We start from the raw sequence: 27,916 nt of genomic DNA on the forward strand, positions 1-27,916 counted from the left end.
AAAGTTGATAGTTCTAATTGTCCTTTGGACTTTGTTAAAATACTCATTAAAATGTCATATTGTGGGATTTATCTACAGATAATGTAAATTCCATGTGAGGAAGGACCTCAATTAGAGTATTACAGAAAACTGTGACTGCGCAGCTCTAATCAGTGTGGCACTAATAAGAGTATTATGTGTCTTGCATAATAATCAAGGCCATTTGCCAGCCTCAAGCTAATGTGCTCTGTGATTGCAGAAACCAGCTGCCTCCCCGTTGTCTGTTTTCCAAGGTACCAAGGCAAAAGTCTACAACACACACAGCATGCTGAGTTTTGCATTCTTTTCTAGGCTCTCTCCTGGAAGCCCAGTCTTGGAACCTCCTTTACTATTCTAAATTTGATTGTCAGTTATGAGATATTTTCAGTGAAACTGTCTTTGGCAAGAAAGCAGATTTTAGGTGCAAGACATAGATCCAGCGTTCCAAAAGAAAAATCTTAAATATTGCATGAGAGATCAATTTTAATAACTAGGAAGTAAATCATCTATATATTTTGGTCTGTGGTCTTTACTCACAGGGCAAGCGGCCCACTGAATTTCTCTTTAAAAGTAGTTCAAAATCCATTTTCTTCAGTGAGAAAAACTTAAGAAGGGAACAATGATCAGATGAATTTCTGATTTTATTCCTAGAGAAATAAAAATTTATAACTTCAACATGCCTCTGGCTTAAAATATAAACACTATATAATCAGCATGAAACGTTAATCCTTGGCCTGAAACTCAAGTTGTCACGCACCTAGTATCATCTGTGACTATAAGATTTAACCAATTGCAACTGGACAGTCCCCGTTGTTGAAATTTTCATCTTCTTCTCAATTTGTAAAAATAGGTAAGTAAATAAATCAATAAAAGGTGTGTGGGGGGACAACAGGGAGGTGGTTACATAAACCATGGTATAGAATTATTGATTTAACAGTGAACATGTCCAGGGTATATACTCCAGTGGAAGAAAAAAAGCTTTTTTCCAAACAGTATAAATTGTAGTGATTTCATTTTTATATACACATAAAACATACAATCTGCTGTAGAAAATAAGAGGGAAGAAAATGCACTAAATTACTTAAATGGTTACTCAGGGCTGGGGTAGGGGCTCATGGGGACTTTCACTTTTGACATGACTTCTTTAATTTTTTAGCTCTTGTGTTACCCTATCCTCTGATTTACTCAAAAAAGGAATAAAATATTTTTCAGAGTTGTAATCTTTTAATTTTTCTGAGATTCAGGTGCTGATGAGAGAAGAAAACTGGAATTATGGGTCCACCACAATTCAGCATTTGCATTTTTCTGAATTGATATTGTTGATTCTTACTGTGAAAAACCTGAACATTGACAATGCAGTGTACATTTATGGATGCCAAGGGGAAAGTGCTGGAGATAATCTTCATCTCTCTGGGTAGGAAAGAGAACAATATTCATAGACCTTTAATCATGACCTATGATCCCATTTCCTAATCTTGGATTCCTGGGGCAGAGGTCAGTTGCTCCTTGAGCTGCAGTGTGTGAACATTATTTCCAACAGAAATGCACAGGGCAATCACCATTAAAACAGTTGACAGGGATCTGCCTGCAGCACATAATAATGCCTGCAGGAAGTGAGGGCCAATTACATGTCCCAGGGAGACAGTCCAGAGGTGAAATTCCAACTGACTACAACAGTCATCTGTCTCTATGAGCATCCTTAAGCTATAAACCAAACTTTCCAATAGTTTTTTTTATTTCTCTTCTCTTCTTCAGTGCTGGGAACTGAACCCAGGGCCTCATGCATGCTAGGCAAGCACTCTACCACTAAGCTAAAACCCTAGCCTCTGGCTTCCTTGTTTCTCTATTTTTGTTTCTTAGCTTTGGTCCTGTTTGGAATGCACAAAGTAAGTGGCCCACGGCAGAGGGAAGTCACCCGTACCTCTACTTCCTGTATTTGACTTGTGACCTTTAATAGTGCTTTCTAAGAAGCAGATTTCCTGTGACCTTTGAAATTCATAAAAATCATAAGCTTATTTTTCAAGGTTATTTATTCTGCCCCATGTATGCAAACAGAAATGAGGTGACCTTTCTACGAAGAGTTCCCAGAGCCAGCGTGGAACATTAATTCAAGCATGGCACTTCCCAAATTCCACTGAGAGAAATAAAAAGTCTGAGGACTTGAAAAACCCTACTAGCATAAAAATGTATACATGTATTTTTGTGTTTTAAACAAAGGTCCCTTAGTATTTTCTTTTGCAGATATATAGCATTAATGTTGCAATAACATAGGGCAATCAAAACTTTATCAAAGACTTTAATGCAAATTTTTTTTTCTTTTTTCGTTTTGGTGGTCCAGGGGGATTGAACCAGGGCCTTGTGCATACTAGGCAAGCGCTCTACTACTGAGTTATATCCCCAACCCTTCAAAGTAAATTTATATTACGAGGACTTAGAAGACAGTCAAATCTTGATCATATATAGCTGAAGCTCATATCACAAATACATGTAAAGTCAACTCGTTAATAGATACATGTTTTATATATTCATGTTTATTATAGCATATAATCCATGCATTAACTTTCTTCCTCTCTTTACTCAAATATTTATTTAAAATGAAAAATACACATTTATTTTCATATATAAACATTCAGATTATATATATATATAAACTTAAAAGGCTTATATTCATGAATGAATAATAAATCAATTATGTTCACTTTGTAAACTTTTATAGTTTTAGGGGATTTACAGGCAAAAACATTAAATACTGAGAATTCTTACATTAGGGAGAAAGATGAAATAACTGACTACAGCTCATTCCAAGACTGAAGTTCTCTCTGGTTCTAAGATCTTTTATTGTAGGGCATAGTGATGTATGCCTGTAATCCCAACAACTCAGGAGGCTGAGGCTGGAGAACTCAGATAAGTTTCAGATTAGCCTGGACAATTTAGTGAGACCCTGTACCAAGCTAAAATAAAAAGGGCTGTGGATGTCTCTCAGTGATCGAGTGTTTGCCTAGCATGCACAAGAGCCTGAGTTTAATCCTCTATACAGAAAAAAAAAATGTTCTTTGTTTTGACCAGGTGAGGGCATAAGAAAGTCTTTTTTACAGCTGGATGGGACGCAGTGGCGCATGCCTGTAATTCCAGCAGTTTGGGAGGCCGAGGCAGGAGTATTGTTCAAAGCCAGCCTCATCAAAAGTGAGGCGCTAAGCAACTCTGTGAGACCCTGTCTCTAAATAAAATACAAAATAGGACTGGGAATGTGGCTTACTGGTCAAGGGCCCCTGAGTTCAATCCCCAGTATCCCCACCCCCCAAAAAGTCTCTTACACATATGGATCTATGGCAAAAATGGAATATTTTCAAAATAAAAACCAAAACACCTTGTAAACTGCAGTTAGTTCTGACATAAGTGTCTAAAAGTTGGTAGAGGATTTGCAGCAAGATAATGGTGCTTATTGCATATATTAGCAACTTAGTCAATCACCTTTCAAAGTAGCTATCTTTAAAATAATCTTCACACACACACACACACACACACACACAAACACACACACACACACACCCCTTCATGGATTCCATTCTCTTCCAGATCAGTTCTTTCTGCTTTTGGCACATGGCTTCTACAAGGTTTTGCTCAATGTCAACAAAAGCTCCCTGTCCATTCCCAGAGAACTTTGTGATCCAGTGAAAACATTCTAGAGAAATTCATTCTTAGTTACAGATATTCCTGCTGGGGAGAGGAGTAAGACAAAGAGGGGGCTCTAACATTTCCAATGTTGGGATAAGAAATCAGTCCCATTGCTGTTTGTTTCTGGTGCCCAAAGATCACGCTCATAAACCTCTGTTAACCACTGCCCTCTCTGACCTGCTCTTTTTTTTTTTTTCCTAGCCCCATTTCTTGCCTTGTAGCCTCTGGTCCAGAACAAATCATTTAACATCTGACAAGTGAAACAGCTGCTTAGCTCATGACTCAGACTCAAAATGACCCTTAGAGTTTTTGTCATTTATGTCAAAGAAATTCCATTCTAACCTGTGGGAAAGGTGTGTAACCCCAGTCATTCAGGAGCTCTAACTTCTGATTGTTGTGCCTCAGGCAAGGAACATACTCCCTCCCAGTGCAGTAGCTAGGACACATAACTCTGGAGGGGACTGGTCCTTTCACCTCCATAGCCAGGTCAAGCTGCGTGTGTCCAATTTACCTCACCAACAAGACACCTTGTTCAGATCATCTCAAGTTCCTAAGGCATGTTACCAATCAATGCTTCCCAAACCATCCCAGTTCATGTAGTGATTCTCTCTAAGTCCTTGCAGGCCAGAAATGTGAGGGGTAGCCTCTAATCTTCTTCCTGATGCCTAGTCAATGGTAAGCAATTATATTTTCTGATTTGTCTCAAACCTGATCCTTTCCCTCTACCTCCATGGTTGAGGCCCTTGTCATACCTTGCCTGAGCCACCTTAATAGTCTGATACACAGTTTGCATAGATCTATATAGCTGTGACCACTGCTGAAATGTTAAAGTCCTGTTGTGGTCATTGCTCTGAGCCTTGAGCTCTGGATTATTCCATGATCAATAACCAAAGAAAGAACACCTGGCCCAAAAAGGGCCTCAGGGGTCTAGTACTTTGGCTTTTTTTTTTTAATGACTGGCCAATTCCCTTTCGTTAAATAATTTTAATACTTCTTCTGTTTAATAGAACTCCTAGCTTCTAGTGGGTATATTCTATTTTCCAAGTACCTCCAAGTTCACTCATTCACTAGCTTAAAACCTTTCAGTGATTCCTCCTGGATGGAGTCCAGATTGAGGATGGAGTTCAGATTCTTTCATGTGAACCATAAGGTTCTCCAAGACCTGGCTCCTGCCTCTCTCTCACAAGCCCCTTCTTCTACCTTTTGCCGTATTTCTTTCTTTCTTTCTTTTTTTCTTTTTTTGTACCAGCGATTGAACCCAGGGCACTTAACCACAGAGCCACATCCCCAGCCCTTCTTTATATTTTATTAGAGACAGGGTCTCACTGAGTTGCTCAGGGCCTCACTAAGTTACTGAGGCTGGATTTAAACTTGCGATCCTCCTGCCCAGCCTCCCGAGTCACTGGGATAACAGGCGTGCACCACTGCACTGGCTGCTGTATTTCTTTGCCAACATACTTTCTGATGTCCTAGTGGCTAGCAGAGCTCATCATTAAGGTTACTTCATGTGTAACATGCCTGCACCTTTGCCAATCCCCACCTCTACCAAGGTCAACTTGAAGAACTCCTAAGCGTCAGCCCTCTATTGGTCAGGTAAAGAAGAATGCTCTCTGTACATTCTTCCAGACTAAAAAGGTTCCCTTCCCTGACGGTGCTATCATGGTGTCCTGTGAGTTTCCACAGCCCTTACCAGGACGCCTGGTGTAGAAAAAAGCCACATGAGAGAGTGACTGAGTATTTATCAGCAGGTGGTTCCTTGAGAGGAGGGGCCATGTCCTATTCATATTTAGTACAATACTTGGCAAAAAGTAATCACTCAAATAATGCTTCTTTAGTCAATGAAGAATGCACTCTCAGATACCTTTAAAACCAGAGAGATTGTCTTTAAAGGTGACTTTTCAAACATGCAGATTTTTTTTTTTTTAAAAAGCTGTTATCTAACAATTTCATTGTGATAAGAGCACATGCTTGCTTGGTTTTTGGAATATGTTGGAACTTGCTTCACAGAATAGTTTGTGGCTCACTTGTAAATATTTTGTGAGTGATCAAAAAGAATGGATACTCTGCAATTATTAGGTGCAGGGTACAGGGTCCACACATATCAAGCTTGTCAATCATGTTGTTCAAATCTATATCCTTACTAATTTTTCCCCCCTGTTTGTTACTTTAAATTCATTTTAGTTTGTTTTCTGTGAGAAGACTGGTTCCCACAACATGGCCCATCTTATAGAAATGGAACAGCATACCTATTATGAAATCGAGCCACATCTACATTTCTTTGCCCGCATATTTCCTCATGTAAAGGAAATGTTGAGTCCAGTGGGAGGGAGGAAGAAGCAATATTGAGCTGGGTGTGGTGTCACATGCCTTTAATCCTAGCAATCCAGGAGGCTGAGGCAGAAGGATCATAAATTCAAGGCCAGCCTCAGCAATTTAGCAAGATCCTGTCTCCAAAGAAAATATAAAAGGGGGAGGGATATAGATCAGTGGTAAGGTGCTCTGGGTTCAATCTCTAGTAGAATGAGAAAGAGAAACAGAAAGAGAAGGAGGAAAAAGGAGAATAAATAGAACTATAGAAAACTGGGATTATTTGAAATACCATTGAAGACACAAACTGGACAACTCGAACTTTTAAAAATTTTAGAGATTAAAAAAAAAGAACCTTCCTGTTGAGTAACACAATAAAACCATAAAATGCTTTGTCTATGCCCAACACAAATACACATCCCAGCTTAATGTGTCCCCACATTTTTATGTAGTAGTGCCATTTGTTATTACCTTGTTTCAAACACTTTTCCATGAACTTGCAGCTTTTTAGAAGTTGAAGATGATCAATAAAGGCTCATACCTAAAATAAACAATGAAAATGTGCAGCTTGCTCTCAGGTTTTGCCGGTGGCCAGAGGCTGGTAGCATTTTTTCCTTTGCTATTGCTTCTCCTCACCTGAGTTGTGACCAGTTTTTAATGTTTATATCGCACAGACAGGCAGGAAAAGGCTTCCTCTTAGAGCAATAAATGTATTTTCTTGTGGCCAAACTTAATCCTTCCCCAAACACAAATTAGACTTTCTTTTGGAAAAATAAAAGTTAACCAGCTGATATCTATCTCCAAGGGGACACTTTTTGCAATGCATCTTTAAAGCATATTTTGTTCAGATTGTCTGAAGAGAAACCTCAGTAACCGAAGTCAATTACATCGTTGGCAGATATGTGATTCCCTTTTGCCCATCCCTGATTTATGCCCCTGCAGCTGACATTCAAATGGTATTTCTCCTCATCCCCCATCCCTTCCCCTTTGTTTCAGCATGAGATCTCTACCCAGAGTTAAATTTTGTCTCTGCTCTCTGGAAAGGCTGACTACTTGAGCCATTAATCTTGGTCTTGAAATAAGTTCCTGGCTGCGGCCGACAATGGAAATGATTGGTCCTGGTGCATCCTGGGGAATGGTCTTCTAGGGCCATGGCGCCAGAAAAATCAAACCCAGAGTGACTCAGTCTGGGACTAATGTAGCCGTTTTTCATTCAATATCACCTTCCCTGGCTGCTACTGATGAGAAATGATCTAATAACTCAGGGAGCCCAAAGTGACAAAGCACTGGAGTGCAGACAGAATGAAGCTCTGGCAGGGGTGGCCGTAAAATCAGCTTTGGTTCAAAGGCTGGTTTCCAGCTCTTGTAGATCCCTTGTGGGCTCTCTTTCTCCTCGGGCCAGTACGCCCACTCTGATTATGGTTTTGGTTGAGGACAGGAAGCCTTGAGTATCCACTGTAGCTTCCAAGAGGGACATAGACAAAGCAGATTCAAGGCATGCAGTGGATTCCCAGAATTTTTATAGTACACCTACTATGTGCCAGGTACCTTACACACATTATCTTGTTGAACACATCTATAATTTTGCTGTCCACCCTGGTAGGATGGTCAGATAAAATCCAAGCTGTAGGTTGAATTTAATCTAATTTTTAGAAAAATATATTTCATGAGATACTTAGAATACAATTATACTAAAAACGTATTTCTTATTTGTCTGAAATTCAAATTTAACAAGGTATCTTATATTTTTATTTGTTAAATTTGGTAAATGTATTCCAGGAGACATCTGGAAATGTCTGGAGATATTTTTGATTGCTGACCTTGGGGAAGAAGGATTACTACTGGCATCTCGTGGGTAGAGGCCAGGGATTTTACTAAATACCTTACAATGCACAGGACAACCTTCCCCACAAGAATTATCCAGTCCCTAATGTCAGTAGTGCCCAGGTTGAAAAATGTGAACTAGTCACTGTGCCATCCAGGTCACAGGTGAGGTACTCTACTCCAAGTTAATAGAGATAAAGTCTGTTTGAATACTTTGTTTTCTTCTTCTTTTTAAATTTTATTGTGTTTTTTTTTTAGTTATACATGGCAGTAGAATCCATTTTGATATAATTATGTGAGCATGGAATATATCTTGTTCTAAATAGAACTCTAGTACCTCTCTTTCCCCTTCCCTTTCCTCTGTTGATCTTTTTTTTTTTTGCCATTTATCCATAGTCACTTTCTAAAATTAATTTCTTATGGATATACATGATGGTGAGATTCACTGTGGTGTATTCATATATGTACACAGAAAGTTAGGTCAGATTCATTCCACTGTCTTTCCTTTTCCTATCCTCCCTTCACACCCCTTTGTCGAATCCACTAAACTTCCACCCCCTCCCAACCCTTGCCCTCCTGCTTATTGTAGCTTAGCTTCCACTTATCAGAGAAAACATTTGACTTTTGGGTTTTTGGTACTGGCTTACTTCACTTAGTGTAAGAGTCTCTAGATCCATCCAGCCAATGTCATAAAGTCATTCTTCTTTATGGCTGAGTAATACTCCATCATGTATATATACCATATATTCTTTATCCATTCATTAGTTGAAGGGTACCTAGGTTGGTGCCATAGCTTAGCTATTAAGAATTGTGTTACTATACACATTGATGTGACTGGGTCACTGTAGTATGGAGATTTTAAATCTTTTGGATATATGCTGAGGAATGAGATAATTGGGTCAAATGGTGATTCCATTCCTAGTTTTTTTTTTTTTTGAGGAATCTTCATTCTGCTTTACAGAGTGGTTGCACCAATTTTGCATTCCCACACGAACGTAGAAGTGTACCCTTTTCCGCACATCCTCACCAACATATATTGTTACTTGGAATAGTTGGTTTTCAAACAAAGGTGCAGACAGATCTTTAGCAGAACTTACATTTCATTCTTTTTTTAAATATATATATATATATATTAGTTGTCAATGGACCTTTATTTTATTCATTTATTTTCATGTGGTGCTGAGAATTGAACCCAGGACCTCACACTTGCAAGGCAAGTGCTCTACCACTGAGCCCCAGCCCCAGCCCCAACATTTCATTCTTGTGTGGATGTTTTTTTTTTTTTATGTCAGTTTTTGCTATTGAATCATAAGTTTTTTTTATTGTTTTGCATTTACTTATTTTTGCTATAAAATTAATCTACAGGGCCTACCATTTTTCCTTCTATACACTTTTAAATGCCCCTCAAAGAACAAGTAATGGAGGCGCACAACAAAAACAGCAAAGAAGTGTTTTCTCCCTGTAGGGTTTGGTAGACAGTAACACCCTCCATCAAAGGATTTCTGATAAGATCTGCAGCTTATAAATGGTCACTACCACTCACACAACCACCAAGGTAATAACCCTGTATTTCCTGGAACATTTGTATTCTCATTTCATATAAGCTAGGAGGTTCGTCCTTAAAATTTCCCAGTGCTCCTCAGGAATGGAGAGATCGTGTCCTTAGTAGAAGCATCTGGCATCAACCACAAGTCCTACACGTCTTCTCAGATCAAGCAGTGGGCAGGCAGCGGGAGGGGCCCGCCCTGGCTTCCTCGGGACCTGTAATGGGAACTGTGGGAAACAGTTGTTCTTTTATGTCTCTCTTGGCTCCTGCCTCCTGGAGTCCACTCTGGGCTCCCATCTGTCCTCATGCCCTGTAATTCCTCCATCTCTTCAAGTTCACCGCCTCCTCTCAGCATCCGTCCATGGTCTACAACTCACATCTTCCTGCCTGGGAATCTCCTCCCCATCCCTGCTAGTTGATTATCCACAGTCTCCAGGAAAGGTGGCCAATAAAACCACCTCAACAATGAAATTTGCTGCCCTCCCTGCTCCCATCTTTTCCAGATTCTGCCCAGCAGTATTCCCCTTCTGGCTGCCTTCTGTATACAGCTGCCTAGAGTACGAGGTGCTTGGCAACCATGGGCAAGCCTGTTTCTTGACACTCACATTCACTGTCATTCCAGCTCAGGGATCCTCCCCTTGCACCGTGTGAACAACCGAATCACAAGGGGACTTTGTTGAAAAGGCATAACCCGGCTTCATACTAGAAATGTCTCATTAAAAGGACTGGACTGGGGTCCAGGGCACCCAGGGTGGGGGGACCTTAGGCAGAGGAAACAGCTTCCAACCCTACTCCTTCTGCACCTGCCTTTCTTTGTCTAGACTCAGGCTCTTTCCTCTGTCTGGAATGTCCCCTTTTCACCCCCTTCTCTGCCTAGAAGTTTCCCATGAATCCTTTAGGACCCACAGCAAATGTCACTTTTAGAGATAGGTAACTTGTCTTTTGTGACAGCTCCTCTGACCTTAGGGGTCCTTGGAAAGAGAGAGAGAGAGCACAGAGAACATGCTGAACCCTTTCATTGGGGAGAAGCCATTCAAATGAGGTAAGAGGTCAGGTTTCAGGGGGTTGAGACTAGCTTCTTGATGTCTGCTGTCAGCAGGTTGACTGACATCTAGGAAGGCCGTGCTCATCTCATTGCTGAATGAGGATCAAAGGCTGAGCAAGAGAAGGGGGCACACAAAGGGAGTTTCCATGGAACATTCTATCCCAAACAGGGCCAAGGGGTAGGATTACAAAGGAATAGGTGAGTGTAGCTCAATTCCCATGGGTGACGCCTACACCTGGAGCCACGCCTTGCTATCTCAGCTGGGTTAATGCCCAAGTTACTGCTAGACCTGGTACTATCGTGCCAGACTGAAGGCAATAATTGGTCAGTGACCCGGGCATTGGGACTTGAAGGCGTCTGCATCCATGGCAGCTCTCAACAAATTGCCACAGTTTAATATCCCCTGTCTTGAAAGAAATACAAATTAAAGCTTCAACGAAATGCCATTCCATGCCTACTTAGTCTTAAACAGGGCAGGGAGCAAGCAGAACTCTTGTGCATGATGGGTGGGAGGGCAAACAGCATGACTTTGGAGAACTGGAGGCTTTTATGTACACACTTCTACTCTGTGACTCAGCAATCCCCATCCTAGGTGTTTACTCAAGAGAAATGAAAGCATAGGCAGAGGTGAGGCCGCTCTAAAAACACTTGTGTAAGAATGTTCTAAAAGCAATCTTTTAAAAAAAATCAATGTCACACACACACACACACACACACACACACACACATAAACACACACCAAACCAACAAATAAACTCTGGAAACAACCAAAATGTCCACCTATGGGGTAATGGAGGAATAAATTGTGGTATATCTATATAATGGGATGCTATGGGATGCTATTTAGTGATAAAAAGGAAAGAACTACTGATACACACAACACAGATAAATTTTTAAAACATGTCAAGTGAAAGAAGCCAGAAGATTCCATACTTCATTTAAATAAAATTTCTAAACAGGAAGAACTAATCTTTGGTGATAGAAATCAAAGCAGTTGTTGAGTTCAGGGTGGGAAGAGATTGAAAATGGATGTGAGGGGACTTTTGGGGGAGATGAGAATGTTCTATATCTTGATTTGCGTGATGGTTACATGATATACACAATCATGTCAAAATCCATGAATTGTACACTAAAATCCCTGCATTTTAAAAAAAATATTTAAGTGAAATAGCAGCAGCAAGACTGTATTCCTACAACTATATCATGCTCTAGGCACAGGATTCAATACAAATACTAATCTGACTTGGAATTATTCAAAATCATATTGGTTTTGATCTGGCCCTATTTTAATTGGTTATAAGGTTTCATTTACTTCTGAACAGTCAACACTTTTTTTTTGCTGTTTATAGCCAATGTGACCAAAGGTCAAGCTCCTTCCACACCTCTCTAGCCATCACCAAGCTCTCTGCTGGACCAAGACAACCCCTGAAGATGAAGTTTCTACCCAGAAGCAAATGTGTGGCCATTTCTCCTTGCCAAAGGGTGACTTCTTGAGGCTGCTGCCTCCCTGACCACTTCACTGCCTAAAATTGTCTTGAGCAGTCCTCCAGCAGAATCAGATACAGAGGGCATCCCGGTTAACCAAAACACAGTCTACAATGGGGCAAGAGCAGAGTTGTTCTTACCTGTTCAAGCCGGTTCTTACTGGTTTTGACCTGAGTGGCCTTTGTGAATACATAGGTGCTTCACCTCCAACCAAACCCTTCACAACCAAACTCCTACATACAACACACATACACACCACACATTACACAAAGCACACACATATTATATATATATATATACTATACATATATACATCACATAACACCATATACACACTCCACACAGTACACATACTACACTTACCACACACTGACATTATACACACAGTACACCTACATACCACAACACTACACATACATGCCATATATATTATATACACATATATACACATGGATTATAGAGAATTTTTAGCTCCAATGGCAGTAATCAATGTGAAGATTAATAAATAAGGCTATAGGTTAGTAAGATTAATAAATAAGCAGGAACAGTAAGAAATTTCTTTACTTAATTGGCTTCCAAAGTTTGGGGCACACTTGAATATCTGTGTAGGTTTCCAAAAATCACAAATATCTGGAGTTTGATAACATGCCTAAACAAACAAAAGAGGAATGCTTGGATATAGAAGTAGATTTTTTTTTTTTTTTAAGAAAGGAAAAGGAAAGGTTTTCTGATGGCTAGAGGTCATTTTCCTTCAATGGAGGGCAGGTAAGTAAAAGTTCAAATACTATTGCAGAGACTCGGTCCTATATGAGGAGGAACTTGTTTATCAAGCTTGTTTCGTAAATTTTTTGGTCTTGCAAAAGCAAAGTGCAGATGTGAACTAGCCAGTGATTGTTAATTTTAGGAAGTTGTCTAAAAGAGAAGTATAATGACATTGTAAAAGGGGAGACAGATTTTAAAAGACTTGGGAGCAAATAAGATTCATGGAGAAAATGAATTTACTACAAACTACTTTACCTCAGGGTACAATCTGCAAAAAGGAAAACCCAAATTTGTTTTAAAAATACCTCAGGAGCACTAGGGTGGCCTGAGTCTTCAAAAGTAACAAAGGTAGGGAAAGCCTCTGGTGAGAAATTAAGATGGATGGACATGAACCACAAAGCTAAAATGTATCCTTTGCACTCCTTCTAGGGTGTTTTAAAGAATAGTGAACTGCCATGAACCCTAACCAACGCTTGAGGGCACCCTGCGCTCACAAGTTACATAGTAATGAGGGTGCATTTTAAAAAGCTCTTTCCTTTTACTTGCAAGTCTAAGGGGAAGTTGAAAGCAGGTCAGACTCTGGGCCTATCTAAAGACAAAAAATCAGGGGAACATGCAGCTCTTGTGATTTTTTTCCTTTCCTCTTTGATTCTCATCGACTGTGTCTATGTGCCAAATTATTTGCTGCACTCCAATTCCAGCTGCTAAGTTTCCCATCCTGGAGACAGATACAAAGCCTGGGAAGAACAGGTCCTGCCCTCTAGCTCTGAGGCCAGGGACCCAGCCAGAAGCAGCTCAAGCACAAAACAGCCTTGGGGATCCTTGATCTTAAGAACCCAAACATCAAGCATGTGCTCTTAGAGTAAGGGCTGCAGATCAGAACTTTTTAAAGTGGGAATCTTTGTCCATCATCCCACAAAACCACTTTGAACATTCTCTGCACTCCTCCCATATATCAGAGTTTGAGGGACCAGGAAACCAAAACTTTCATGGGATACCTTCTAGGAAGACTAGTGAGAAGAAGGACTGTAGTGCTAGGAGAAGGGAGGGGACAGGAGTAGACATGCTAGGGCAGAGGAGGACAGGGCTCACCGGGGTGGAGAACTGGAGAACATGGGAAGATATATCAAGACTTACCAGTTCTTCATCCAAATCAGTAATATCAGTATAATCAGAGTTCAGCAGAGTACATCATGAGTCAAAATGCCTGAGAAAACAGGCTCAACAAAGACTGTGCTAAGAACCAGTTTTAGGAGGTAAAGCTCTATGGTTTTGATAATTCCTGGCAGAAAAAAAGCTTCTTGTGTCTGGGGGGAAAAAAAACACCTCTGGCTGTTTGGCTTATTAAGAATTAGTGAAACCCACCTAGATGCTCTTTCAACAGATGAATGGATAAAGAAAATGTGGAATATATACACAATGGAATATTACTCAGTCTTAAAGAATGAAATTATGGCATTTGCCAGTAAATGGATGGAGCTGGAAAATATCATGTTAAGAGAAATAAGCCAACCTCAAAAGACCAGAGGCCAAATGTTTTCTCACCATAAGGAGGGCTTGGTAAGAATGGAGGTACTTTTGATTAGGCAGAGGGGAGTGAAGGGAGGAGAGGGAGTGTGGGAGATAGGATAATAGAATGAATGGGACATACCTATGACCTGACTGGTGTAATTTTACATCATGTACAACCAGAAGAATGAGAAGTAATACTCCACATATGTATGATGTGTCAAAATGTCAGGTATAACTAATTAGAACAAATAAAAATAAAAAAGTTAGTGGAACTAGCCAATAACTTGATGGTTTTTAATCATACTGAGTGATTATTGGTATTATTACCCCCATATAGTATAGTATAATGGGGAAAACCACAAAGTCTTTAGTTAACAGAGAATTTCCTGACAGTGAGTGTGAAAAAGTGTAGACAAAGTAAATCCATTTTGGGGTTGGGAGGGAGAGAGAGGGAGAGAGAGGACTGAGAGAAAGATTAAAATCAACCCTGTGTCACTCTTGTACCAGGAAAGGGTAGACTTCAATCATGTTACCTGTTTAGAATTCTTTTGATTATTTTTATTTTCCTTTGCCCTCAAATAGTAGTGTTGTTGTACATGCATGTGTGACAGGTCCAAGAAATATAGAAAATAATTTAGAAGATGATAAACCCTAAGGCAGGATTCAGTGCCAGCTTAGCCAAAATAATGAAACCCTGTCTCAAAAAAAAAAATAAATAAATATAAGAAGGTAAACACCCCAAGTTTTATTATCTAAAGAGAAACATAATTAAGATTTTGGATTTGGTATAATTCTAGTATTTAATTAAGCCATGAGAAGATTTAATGAGAGTCTTGGGGAAAAGGAGCAGCTTCATTCATTAATAATTGTGTGTGTGTATGTGTATGTGTGTGTCTGGGAATTGAACCCAGAGCCTCCTGCATGCTAGGCAGGTGCTCTACCACTGAGCTACATCTCCAGCTTCCCATTAAGATTTTTGAAATCTGCATCTTAGTTTATGTTACGTGCAGTCTGCATGTTTCACATTGAGTGTTTGGGCATATCTGCATCAGACATTGCCTTACAGACCTGGAAATTTCCACAGAAAGCAGGCAGTTTATAAGAATTGAAAGAGCAAGATCAAGACAGCTACACAATCATAAAGCTAACCAGCAAGGACTGAGCACCGCCCGTCCACATCACGTCTCGCTGCTGCGGGGCTTCTTAGCACTGCTCCTGCCATGGCTCTCAAGGCACAGAAGACGAAGGAGGGATGCATTAGTGCTGTTGTTCTGCCACGCTGACTGACTAGATTTATAGATGCATTACCTCTCTACCTCCTGCCAAGTCTGATGAGGGAAGCAGTTCAGATTGTTAAAGATCAATGAGAATATTATGCAGCAGTTTTTAAGATAGGAAGAAAGTTGATTTTTTCTTTCCTTTTTTTTTTAAATACATAGGGATAATAGGGTCTAAATTAAATTATGCCTACAGGTAAAACTGAAAAAAATTTAATGTAGTGCAATTCAATAATTAAGAATCATTCATTTTATCATAATGAAATCCTCATAGTAGGAATAGTATGATTTCTGGGGCATAGGAGTAGATAGATATGTTGGGAGAAAAGAATGGAACAGTCCTAGAAATGTCTACGCTGGGTTGTCCGTAGCACAGTCAGGGTCAGGGGATTCTAGGTGGAACCAAACTTTATGCTCATTAAATCCCAAGGCTTTTTTGAGAAACTGTTCCCTTCCCACACTCCTAAATTAACATTTACATTTTTATCATAGTTTGGAATCTATCTATTGCTAAGGGTTAAACTCCTGGCATACTCTAAGTCTTAAACAAAATCCTAACATTGTTCCTTAAAATGGACCCGAAGGAATCTAAATACCACAGCCATTTTGAACCTGTCATCAACCACTTGAAAACGACACCAACAAGCACTTGATCAGAGGAACTTTTACATGATTTCCTTTTGTTCTTGAACTTGAATTTCCATTCCACCTTCTCCACAGAATTCTAACCTAATGTAGTATATTTTTATGTATGAATCATGCTATTATGATTTTACTGATCAACTTTTGTCCCTCTCTGCATCAAACACACCTATCTGAATTTAAACTGTAAAGCCATGTATTGTGACCATGAGCTTTCAAAGTGATAAAAATTATGTCAATTGAGATATTATTATAATTATCATTATGTGATTGATCAATATAACAAAACGGTGTATAGTTTGTGAGTATATTTGAACTAAAAATAAAGATTTTTTTGACTATATATTTTTTTATAACATGAAGTGGAGAATTTTTTTCCCAGTTGTTTGACGCACCTGTGAGTGAATATTACGTATTGCTAGAATGAGTCCGAGCTCATCATTGTTCTTATTCATATAGTAAGTAAAGTGACTGGAATGAGTTTTACTTCTAGCTACATCACTCAGTTCTGTGGACTCTTAATGACTGTGATCTATCATTGAAACTGTTAATGATGTACCAGCTTACTTGATTAAGAACCTCCTTTAATTTTGTTAATAACAAAGTATTAGAAACCACCTGAGGGCAAAACATTTATTATTTGCTTACTAGAGCCACATGCTCTTTTACCTGTTGCACCAATATTTTGAATTGCCTCTCTGTTCAGAATCCAGAGGTTACTAGCCTGATGATAGTACGCATCTTATTTGTGGAGTAAAACAGAGGTGAGTTCATAGTTCAGTTTAAGGAAAGATTTCATATAGACACGAGCTTCTCTCTTAAAGCTATACTGCATATAAACTCCTGGACAGTGAGTTTGCATGTGTTAGGTTGAAGAGCAAGAGTCTCGAGTTAGTCTGATTAACAGTTCTACTTCTCCTACCTCACTGACCTTAAGTAAGGAACTTACTCTTTTCAAACCTCAGTTTTCTCATCTGTAAGGTGAGAATAATAACAATAACCTTTGGGGCTATCTGGAGGCTCAAAGGAGAAAACAGGAGGAAAATGCTCTGTAAACTAAAATTCTGTCAATGTTATACGTTGTTTTCAGGACTATTTTTTAGACCAATGATCCTAGTTTAACAATAAAATTACCATCAGATATGAAGAGCACAATGATGCCTGTCACTAGAATAAAGAAATCTTACTAATAAGTTTACAACACAGGTTCCCTGAACTTCTAGTGATAAAATAATGAGTGATATGTGTCCACTTCTAAAAATGAAACAGCAGTGTTTCTCAGAGTGTAGACCCTCTATCAGCAGCACAAACATCACCTGGAAACTTAGAGATTCAAACTCTACTGGTTTCATTCAGACCTACTGAATCAGAAACTCAGGGAGTGGGACCCAGCAACTTCTGTTTAACTATCCCTGCAGCTGACTCTGCTGCTTGCCAAAGTTTGATACCCTTCTGCTCAGGAAGCTTTGTTTATATGTGGAGTTTCCCAGAATGGGGGTGGGGCATGAGAACCCAAGAGAAAGCACTTTGAGTGAATTCATTCTCTATCAGCATGCCACCAGATATCCGTAGAGAGAGAAAGTGGCTTCTCTCTGTCCACAGGTGGTGCATTTGCTGGCAGTAACTGCAGAGGGACAGGGTCCACTCAGGGAAGGACACAGGGTCCACTCAGCAGTTATCAGAAGGTAACTGAAGAGCTCTTATCAGACCCAGGATGCCCTTCTTGTGGGCAAACGTAAGACACCCTTTTGTCTTCTCTTTTATAAAGAGAAACAGGAGTCAAAAAGAAAGAAAACCATCCACTAAGATGTCAAGGGAGATTGAACAATGCTTATCTGACTACAAAGAACTGGATTTTGCTCTCAATGATCTAGTTTTCTGCTTCTGGGCTGTTTCTGTGCAGCCAATGTTGCTCCTCTATCTTTTACTCCAGGCTCCTAACACTGACCCAGAAATTAACTCCATGCCAGACCTGTCTCAGGCAACACCAATTAAATGCACCTGGTAAGGTGTCCAAGGCAGGATCACAAGCTTGAGGGGTGACCTGCCTAGGCAAGTTAGCAAGACCCTGTATTGGAGGGGGGTAACAAGGCAGAATAGGAGGGCCTCAGTATTATGGGGGTGAACTCCATTCCATAATGGCTCAGATAGGAAGAATGTAGCTGTTTTTCCAAATGGATGCAGAGCTCCTCTTTCCCAGTATAACCTATTTAGTGCTTCTAGAAAACAAGTGAGAAGAGGTGGTTCAGAAATACTGGTTACTAATGGGATTTGGATGCTGTTTCCATTGGATGCTTGTTTAGTATAAATTAAATTATCATAGCCAGGGGAAAAAGACAGTAACAACAATAAGCCACAGCACACACAAAGAAGAGAGGCAAGCTTTCAGCCAGTGTATCTCTGACAGGTTGACCTTAATATAGTATTTAAAAAACAGTATTTTTTTTTTGCTGAAAATATATGTAAGAAATAAAAATTAAGTTAGCTAATAGCACTTATAGGTATTTTATTTAATCTAATAGTTGTGTTTGGACTTTCTTGACCAGGTTTGAAGAAACATAGAATTTGTAAAAAACAAACAAACAAACAAAAAACCAGTCAAACTAATAACTAGTGATAATGAGGCAAAGATTGGGCATTTGTTGATTTTTTTTTCCTTCAAACAGGGGTGGGTACACAAGGAGGAATTAAAGTCATCATCAACCATTGGATTTTCACACCTGAATTCTATGTTTTGGAGGAAATGACTTTGAAAGAAAGTTGAGAGATCTTTCTGTACACCAAATATTCAGAATAAAATGTTCCAATTGTGTAGCAAATGTCAAAGTAACCCACTGAGGGTTAATATTAAACCAATACCATTGAAAAATCTCATTACCAGGACTGTGGTACAAAATTGCGCTGCTATATGGTTGACTGAGTTGTCTCTGACTCTGGAGATTTATATACCCCATGGCTCTGCAGAAGCTTCGATTGGGCCCAGCTCATTGCTGCTACAGACACAGCAGAAAAACACAGCCGTGTGCATCAGCAGCTCACCTACCTGTCAGCACATACATTAAGGCAGAGCAAGCAGGGATAGGCTCGCACTCTCTTACCACACCAAAAAGCAATCTGTACAAATAGACACCTTTGTAACTGGATGGACGTGTTTTTAGTATATTTTTGTTAAGGCTAGTAATTATAAAATTAGTCATCTTCCTAACCAAATACAAGCAGATGTCAGCATTAACATGATTATTCAAAGGTCTCAAATCTTATTAAATGCTACCCCAATTGACTTTAAATTATAATGTTACAATATTTCAAAAAGCTAATGTTGAATATTTAATGGGTTTGGGGATTGCATCATGCATTTTTCCAATTAATTTCAATGGTCTTTTTAAAAACAAAACTTAGTGAACATTTTGCATCTGGCCTAAAACCTTTCTCATGTCTATGAATGCATTAAAAATAACATCGGTCTCCAGAGTAAACAGAATCTACTACAGGAGCATCCAACCTAATATTTTTATAAATGCAGAACAGCCATTAATTACTTGCGATCTGCTTTGAATCATAATATTATAGAAACAGTCTTGCAGTGCTCTTGCATGTGTACTTTCCTATGTGTTCCTCAGAGAGAGACTAAGTCTCTTCTCCTAACCCTTTAAAGTTGACCTAGAATTTTACCTTTCTTCCAGATTTAGTAATGACATAACTATTAAAAAAAAAAAAAACTTAACACACTATAATCCCATCTACATGGGAGGTCAGGGCAGAAGCATCACAAGTTCCAGGCTAGCTTGGGCAATTTAGAGAGAACTTGTCTCAAAATAAAATAAAATAAAATAAAAGGGCTGGGATGTAGCTCAATGGTAGCTTTCTTGCATGAGGCTCTGGGTTCAATACCCAGTAAAACAAAACCAGAAATTGATAGCTATTTTCTCTGAGTGGCCCCGTTCCAGCCATAGCATGACTACACTCCTCTTAATACCTGCACTTTTCTCTAAGAATAGGAATTTATGACTAATCCCTTTTCACTCAGTAATTCAACAGATTATTTACTGTGCACCTACTATGCACAGATACTAGACTGGAACAATGGCTGCTGTTATGGGCTGCGGTGGGTCTCCTTCCAATCTATATGGTCACATTCTAGGACCTGTAACTGTATTTAAAGACAGGACCTTTACATAGGTAAAGTTAAAATGGGCTCTTTAGGATGAGTCCTCATCCAATAGCACTGGTGTCCTTGTAAGAAGAGGAGATTAGGACACAGAAAACACAGTGACAGGAACAGCCATCTGAGAACACAAGAAGGGGGCAGTCATCTTGCTAGCCAAGAAGAAAGGCCTCAGAAGAAAACAAACCCACCAACCCCTTGATCTTAGATTTCCAGCTTCCATAATTGTGAGAAAATAAAACTCTGTTGTTGAAGCCACCCAGTCTGTGGTAGGTGTTAGGGCAGCCCTAGCAAACCAACAGCTGCCTTAGGGACAGTTAAGCTATTCCTTGACATGGCTGTGAATGATAATTTGATCAAAAGAATATGGAAGCCAAAGTACACAACAATGAGTTCTTCCCTTAAGGTTATTTCCAGCTGGGAGAACATCGTGCTAAGTGAAATAAGCCAGATTCAGAAAATCAAGTTTTCTCTCATATGTGGAAGCTAGAGAGAAAAGAGAGAAAGAAGGGGATCTCATGCAAATAGAAAGGAGACTAGTAGAGCAGAGGATGGGGATTAGGAAGAAGAGGAGAGGAGAGAAAGGGAAAGAACTGTGGAATGAGGTTGACCAAGTTCTGCTATGTGCAGTCACCATGAAGCCTGCTATTATGTATAATTACAATTCACCAATAAAAATTTAGGAAAAAAAAGAATATTTCCAGTTCTGCAGCATTTTAAAGGTGAATAGGACATGTGTGTAACTTGACCACCAGTAGCCCTGAACTAAGAAGAACTTTCCTGGTTTGAGACAATTAATTTTCTCCCTTCAATATGGTCTCACTTCTCTTTTTATAGGTACCTAATAATCACTGTCATCTAATACCTCACCAGGTGGGAGCAACTGGCTAAGACCTGTCTTCAATTTCATGCTTTATTATCTACTTACTTTTATCCTCATGCATATAGTCTTTTAATTGCAAATTTAATCTTGGAAGCTAATGATAGTGACATTGTGAGGACTTTGAATAGTTTAACTTTTCAGTTTTAACACAAAAAGAAACATTACTTTTGGCCCACAACTTTTAAAATTCTGGCTTAAAATCAAAATTCAAATATACAGACTACTTAGATTTTCTTTTTCTTTTCTTTTTTTTTAAAGAGAGAGTGAGAGAGAATTTTTTGATATTTATTTTTTAGTTTTCAGCAGACACAACATCTTTGTTTGTATGTGGTGCTGAGGATCGAACCCGGGTCTCACGCATGCCAGGTGAGCGCATTACCACTTGAGCCACATCCCCAGCCCTAGATTTTCAATTGATAGAATCAACCCAGTTTCCCGATGTTATGTCCTTCCCTTGGACAAATTTTACATCATTTTCTGTCAGTGTGTGACAATTTTAAGAAGGTACAGTCATCCCTTGCAGTAATAACTCACCATCTGAAATGAGCACACAGATAAAAAAAAAAATCACCTCAGGAGAAAATGAACTGTACTCTGTGAATGTAATTTTTTTTTCTATTTCTTGTTCATACTTCACAGCACCTACTTGTATCCCTAGCCTTGGAAATGGAAGGGGTGGTTTTAAGTAAGCAACAATTATAGATTAATCAGGAGTGGACAGGAAGCATACAAATAACTGCAACATATGTCCATGGGAAAACATTATTAAATTAAAAATACTCACCTGAACATTTTTTTAGGATTGCATCCATTGCACACAGCAGAACCTAAGGTATAGCCATTCTAGCTCAGGTATTTTCTCTCCTCGTTATTGTTCGCTCAGATCACCAATGGTGCTCTGATTATAAGTTAATCCCTCAAGGGGATCAGCACCATTGCCCTTGGTCTTACCCAGGGGAAAACTGAGACATACTGGGGATAAACAACTCCGAATTTCTGATTTTTAATCTCTGTTTCTTCAATTTTCATTCTGCAAACATCATCAATGCACATCATAGAAAATATGTCATGTGGAATCATTTTTTCAATAGAGAGATACAAAGGAAAAGTTAAGGATGACTATTAGCTCCCTTTGAGCCTCCATGCCATTCATTCATGGGTCCTATTTCTGTGGGTTTTTACTAATTCATGGCCTAAATTTTTTATAACCACAGAGCTGGCCCAGGTAGGAATTGACATAGGATGAAAAATACAAGCATACATGCATGCTCATGTTGTGTTGGGGGGCGGTGTTGGGGTTGGGTAGTATCAGTCTGGGGACACAAGTATCTATGGGAAGGGAGACAGCTCCACTACATCTTGCTTTGGTGGGTATTCTAAGTACCCCCTTTCTCCTCCTTCTATTCTGATTCTCCAAGAAGAGTCTCTCATTTGGGGTCTAAGTGTGTGTTGCTGCTTAGGATTCATGGCACATGCTCCCAGAAGATCCCTGTTTATGTGGTCACAAATAGCAAGTTGAACAGATTCTCCTCCTAAAAGTACTTAACGGGGCAGTTATTTTGATGTTCTGTACTACTGAAAAAATGCATACGTGCTTTTCAAAGTGAGGTTTACAACAACAAAGACACTGTATCGGGCAGGGAGAGCCTGATTTACCTAACTCAGATGTCAAATTAACAATTATTCAAAACTAGTACTTACATATTACAAATAGTTATTTTTTTTTTCTATTCAGAAAAATACTAGGAAATTTTGACTGTATCTTGGTTGCTTAGTACCAATAATTGTAGCAAGGTAACCACAGGCCTACAGGTATCTAGTGTTACAGAAGTGAAGGAATACACAGGAAAATCACATGGGGTCTTAAGAACATAAATAAAAGGAATTGTTTTTGTTTTCCTGGCTATTCTCCCAACCCAGGCATCTTCATGATGTAGACCTGGAGTTAGGAACTAGATGTTTTGTGTTGGTGATGGGTATAGTATTAACAAAGTTTAAAGATAAATATTTATCCATGAGAATTCCACAACCACAATTTATTCATGCTGGAAAAATATTTTATGTTCTGTGTGTAATTGTTTTTTTTTTTTACACACACACACACACACACACACACACATCCCTATCTTTTGCCTCGATGGATAGAACTAGAGTCCTGGTTTTAGTTTTTACTGCAGTATTTTAGTGGTTCATTTAGTAAATTGTCTTCTTTGATTAATCACACCTGTCTTTCTGGTTCCAATAATTCCATCCTTTAAATATCTTTAGATCAAATGGCCATAAATCACATACTGCCCCAAGCCAGCTATGAATAGCTTACAATTTCAATTAGCATACAGACTTAACAGCTGTCATTAGTGGGAACTGCAGTAACTGGAAGAATCATAGTTGACCAAACATTAAAAACCAGTTATGGCCTCAGAATCTCATCTAATCAAAACATTTAATACACCTAAAACTCTTTAACCACAATGCCAATGAATTCATGAGCTTATGGGGAAAAAGAAAACCATTAAGTTTAGGTTTGTGTGAGTGTTTCAGTAGACTCACATAAAAGCAGCTTCCTGGTTACTAATCTGAGAGTTTTTTCTTAGCTTTCATCTTGTTGGATTCTCAGGAGCATGTGACCCAGTGACTTTTGCACAAACCAAGCTTCTCTCCTAGCCTCTGTTATTACACCATCCTGGTTCCCCTCCATACCCTGGCTTCTCCATTCTACAACTTAATCCTCCTTCCTTTTCCTCCAAGTTTGGTTGTCTCATTCATTCATTCATTCATTCATTCATTCATTCCACAAATATTTATTGAGGGCTTAGCATTGGAAAATCAATAATGGCAACTTCTTAGTATTTATAAACTAATGGAAAATCCAAATACAGATATATAAAGAATAATTAGAATGTAGCATGACAAATTAAAGATGGAAGATGTACAGGGTGCTTGGGAGATTATACTTGTTGGTAGCTAACCCAATTTGGAGGCACAAGGCAGGGAATCTCCAGGTCTGTGAAAGCTGATGTATAAGTTAAGTCCTAAGGAATGAAATCAATTCCTACCAGGATGAGGATGTGTGCAAATGGCTCTATTCTTTATATTATCTCTTCATGAGTGTGTTTATTTAACCATGTTTAAGTGCCTTACCTGTCCTGCTAGACATGGACTGTCCAATAAGAGCAGTCATTAGCTACATGTGGCTACTGAGCCCTTGAAATATGGCTAGTGTGACTAAGGAACTAAATTATTTTACCAAAGAAGTGAAGTTTTATTTTAATGAATTTAAAATTTCAAATTAATACAATTAAGCTACTTAAAACTGTTGAGAATGTTTCAAACAACTTGGGTATGAAAATGCATTTTCAACTTTAAATTTTATGAAATCTAAATATAGAGTTTCAATTTCATTCCATTGAAAACTTGCATCTGAATTGAGATGAACTGTAATATAAGCTACATTCCAAATCTGAAGACTTCATACCAAAAGAAGAATGTCAAATACATCATTTTGTATACTGAGTATATGTTAAGATGATCATATTTTGTGGCTTAAACAAAATACATTATTAGAATTAGTTGTACATTTTTTATTTTTTAATGTGGTTTCTAGAAATTTTAAAATTATATTGTGACTCGATTTCTACTTCTATTGAACAGTGCTGGACTAGATTGTAACTCTTTGAAAGTAGGAACTGGCTCTTACTTATCTTTTGCTTTGTCATTGTGTTTTGTGAGTGACACATGTTCCATAAATATTTGTTGATATGTGAGTAAGTTTCCAATCTACAAATACTTCAATTGATATTGATTATACAAATATTTTGGGGGGAGCCTACCATGCTAAACCATATTTTAGGTTCAGGGGCACACTGCTAAATGAGACAAAGTTCATGCTTTTGTGGAATTTCATTCTAACTGTAGACTCCATGATAAATGAGCATTTTAAACAGAGGGAACTGTATTTCTGAAGGATCCTTCTGGTTACCTTGTTGAGAAAAGACTGTAGTGAACAAAAGTGGACCAGAGAGATGAGTGAGGAGCCTTTGGCATTAGTCAACAGCACCCAGGTGTGTACACCGCAGGAGAAGAAGTTAAGATAAGTTTGCTAGATGACAGTGGAGCCATGCCTTCAGACATTCTGAGGCAAAATTATTTTCAGCCCAAAATTCACACTACAAATCCAATATATAATTTGAAGAAGACACCGATGGCTATTCAAGTACCCAAACTAACAAGCAATCAAGCAAGCAAACAAGCTTCTGTTGAACTTTTGTAAGGAAATTACCAGGCGATTGTCCTCCACCAAAAGGAGGGCATAAGTTAAAAGGTCTCAGGGGTTCCGAAAACAGGGAATCAACTCAGGAGAGCCGTGGAGGAAGTGCCAGCATTGCAGGTATACAGCAAAACTAAGAAGCAGAAAGACCAAGAATTCTGGGAGAAATGTCTTTGGTTAAAAATAAATAAATAATTAAAATTGTGGACAAATAGCATGGCTCTGAACTTTGGCCTGAAAATAATTTTGCCTCAGAATTTGCATATGGGTCACCTGATACATTTAATTATGTCAAAAAACTACATTGAGAAGTTGTAGATATGGGGAGAATTTGTGAAACACACATAGAAAACTAGGCAAATGAAAACACAAAATAATAACTCCAAGAAAGGCAAAAATTATCTTAAAGTAATCATATTCAAAATACTACTTAGCTCAGTAGGAGTCAGAATAATATAAATTCTGATTACATTTGACATTCCTCACTCCACATTATGCTGTCACTGTATTGTGAGGATAAAGCTAAGGAGAATTTGGGGGTGGGGGGATAAAAGCATGAATTGTCAATTTCTATACTTGTCAACAGATAATGTGTAATAGACATTTGGGAGAGAAACCATATCTATATAATACAGATAAATGAGACAACACAGAGAAAACAGAGTTGAAAGTAGTCTTGAGAAGGAATTGAGGGTGGGGAAAGAGGACAGAGGACTGCTTTTTTTTCATTATTATCTCTGAGTGATATTTGACTTTTAGGACCATGGACATTTGTTACTGTGATTTTAAAAATAAACTAAAAATAGATAAAATGTATTCTAAAGCTCTGAGACAACTTTCATGTTCTTTCCCTTGTACCATGGAGCCAGTTTTGTTTGGTAATTAAGGAAGTGAATTGGAAGTCTTCAGGCATGCTGCTAAAATGGTGTGTAGAGCATCTGCTACCAAAAAAAGTCATTGCATTTAATCCTGGAGAATAAATAACTCAGCAGAGGCAAGGGCTTTGTTATTCTGTAAGAAAGCATGGGGCCCTCCACTGAACTCTGCAGCATGCAATTTCTAGATTAAGATCATTGGGTTTCCTAAAATATACAAATTCTTCAATTTCACATAGGATTGTTAGAGGGGGAAGACAGCTCATATCACCCGTTGTGTCTTCTCCATTTTAATGGGCCAAGAAGTGAAAAGAATTGTGCTCAGCTGCAGGGTACAATAATAAAATATACTGAAAGAAAATATAGTGGATTTGTAAAATTATAAATTTCCCTCTGGATATGAAAATGGGTCCACAAACATTTTATGATTTTTTAGATCTTAAGTAATATTTGCACTAAGCAAAATATCATGTGAAATGGATAGCCTGAGGTTTTCAATATAAGCATCCATGGTACATCCAAGGACAAGGTTCTGTTTGGAGTTTCAGTCACACTGTAACCAGTGCTCACATTATAATACTATTTGCATTTAAATTTTCATAGTGATTTGATTTTTATTATTTTTCTTTGTAATTCTAATGCTCTTTATTAATATATTTAACATTACATTACAAAAGTCTCAATTTTAGAATGTTTTCTCTCAGTGCTGTGATACAGAAAGCTTTACCAACTAGCACATATCATGTCTTAGAAAAATTTATAACAGGAAAGAAAATCTAATGAAGCTTTGGTTATCTTCCTATCAAGACATTTGTGACACCTCTGCATTCTTTTTAATATGTATTCTTTGTAGTTGTAGATGGACACCATACCTTTTTTTTATTTATCTTTATGTGGTGCTGAGGATCGAACCCAGAGCCTCACACATGCTAGGTGAGTGCTCTACCAGTGAGCCACAACCCCAGCCTGACACCTCTGTGTTTTACTACCTATATTCATTTATTACTTGACTATGTCTGTAAGATATTATTAAATATCTCATCTTCATTATCTTAATTTTTTTAACCACTTTTCTCCATGGATAAATCTTTTATCCTCTTTTCTTCTTTCTTTCCTTCTTTCTAAGATACTTTGGTAAAAATATATCAATTCAATCAAATCCTGAAAGGCCAAATTAGAAATTAGGGGCAAGAATTTGAGTGTTGGTTGGCTTTAAATGCAAAATGAAATATGAATACATTGTCTATAACTATGTTAGTTCTTCACTCTAAACTGATCAAACGTCCCTGCCTTAGGAAACGCAGTAAGTAATGCTGATGAAGTCTGGTCAGCAGGTGAAGCTGCTCCAGCTTTTATCTCTTGATTACACTCACTGCAGGATGAGCAGTGTGAAATCACTCACCCATATCACCTTTCATTATAACCCAGGTAAGCACAGGCCACCCTTTTGATTGGCTATAATACACTGCATAAAGGAAGCTTCAATTTTCCACTAAAGTGTGCACCAGAGGGAGAAGGGAACACAAATGAGCAAATCAATAACCTTTTCCCCAAAATGAAACCATGATTTATAATGCTCTTACAGTCTGCCAGAATGCTTATTTTTTTAGGATGGTGGCCGTGATGCTGTGGG

At 38.6% G+C, this 27,916-nt stretch overlaps 1 protein-coding gene and 1 non-coding gene across 3 annotated transcripts in view; both read right to left on the reverse strand.

Annotated features, from left to right (window-relative positions):
* The window catches only part of Sv2c (synaptic vesicle glycoprotein 2C), a 166,523-nt gene that overhangs the window by 40,812 nt on the left and 97,795 nt on the right, over positions 1 to 27,916 (reverse strand). The gene's annotated exons all lie outside the window — the stretch shown is intronic.
* On the reverse strand, positions 15,064 to 15,126 carry Trnaa-agc (transfer RNA alanine (anticodon AGC)). The gene has a single exon. It is a non-coding gene; the product is annotated as a tRNA-Ala (tRNA).

Source organism: Urocitellus parryii, chromosome 1, assembly GCF_045843805.1.
Source record: "Urocitellus parryii isolate mUroPar1 chromosome 1, mUroPar1.hap1, whole genome shotgun sequence".
Lineage (NCBI taxonomy): Eukaryota > Metazoa > Chordata > Mammalia > Rodentia > Sciuridae > Urocitellus > Urocitellus parryii.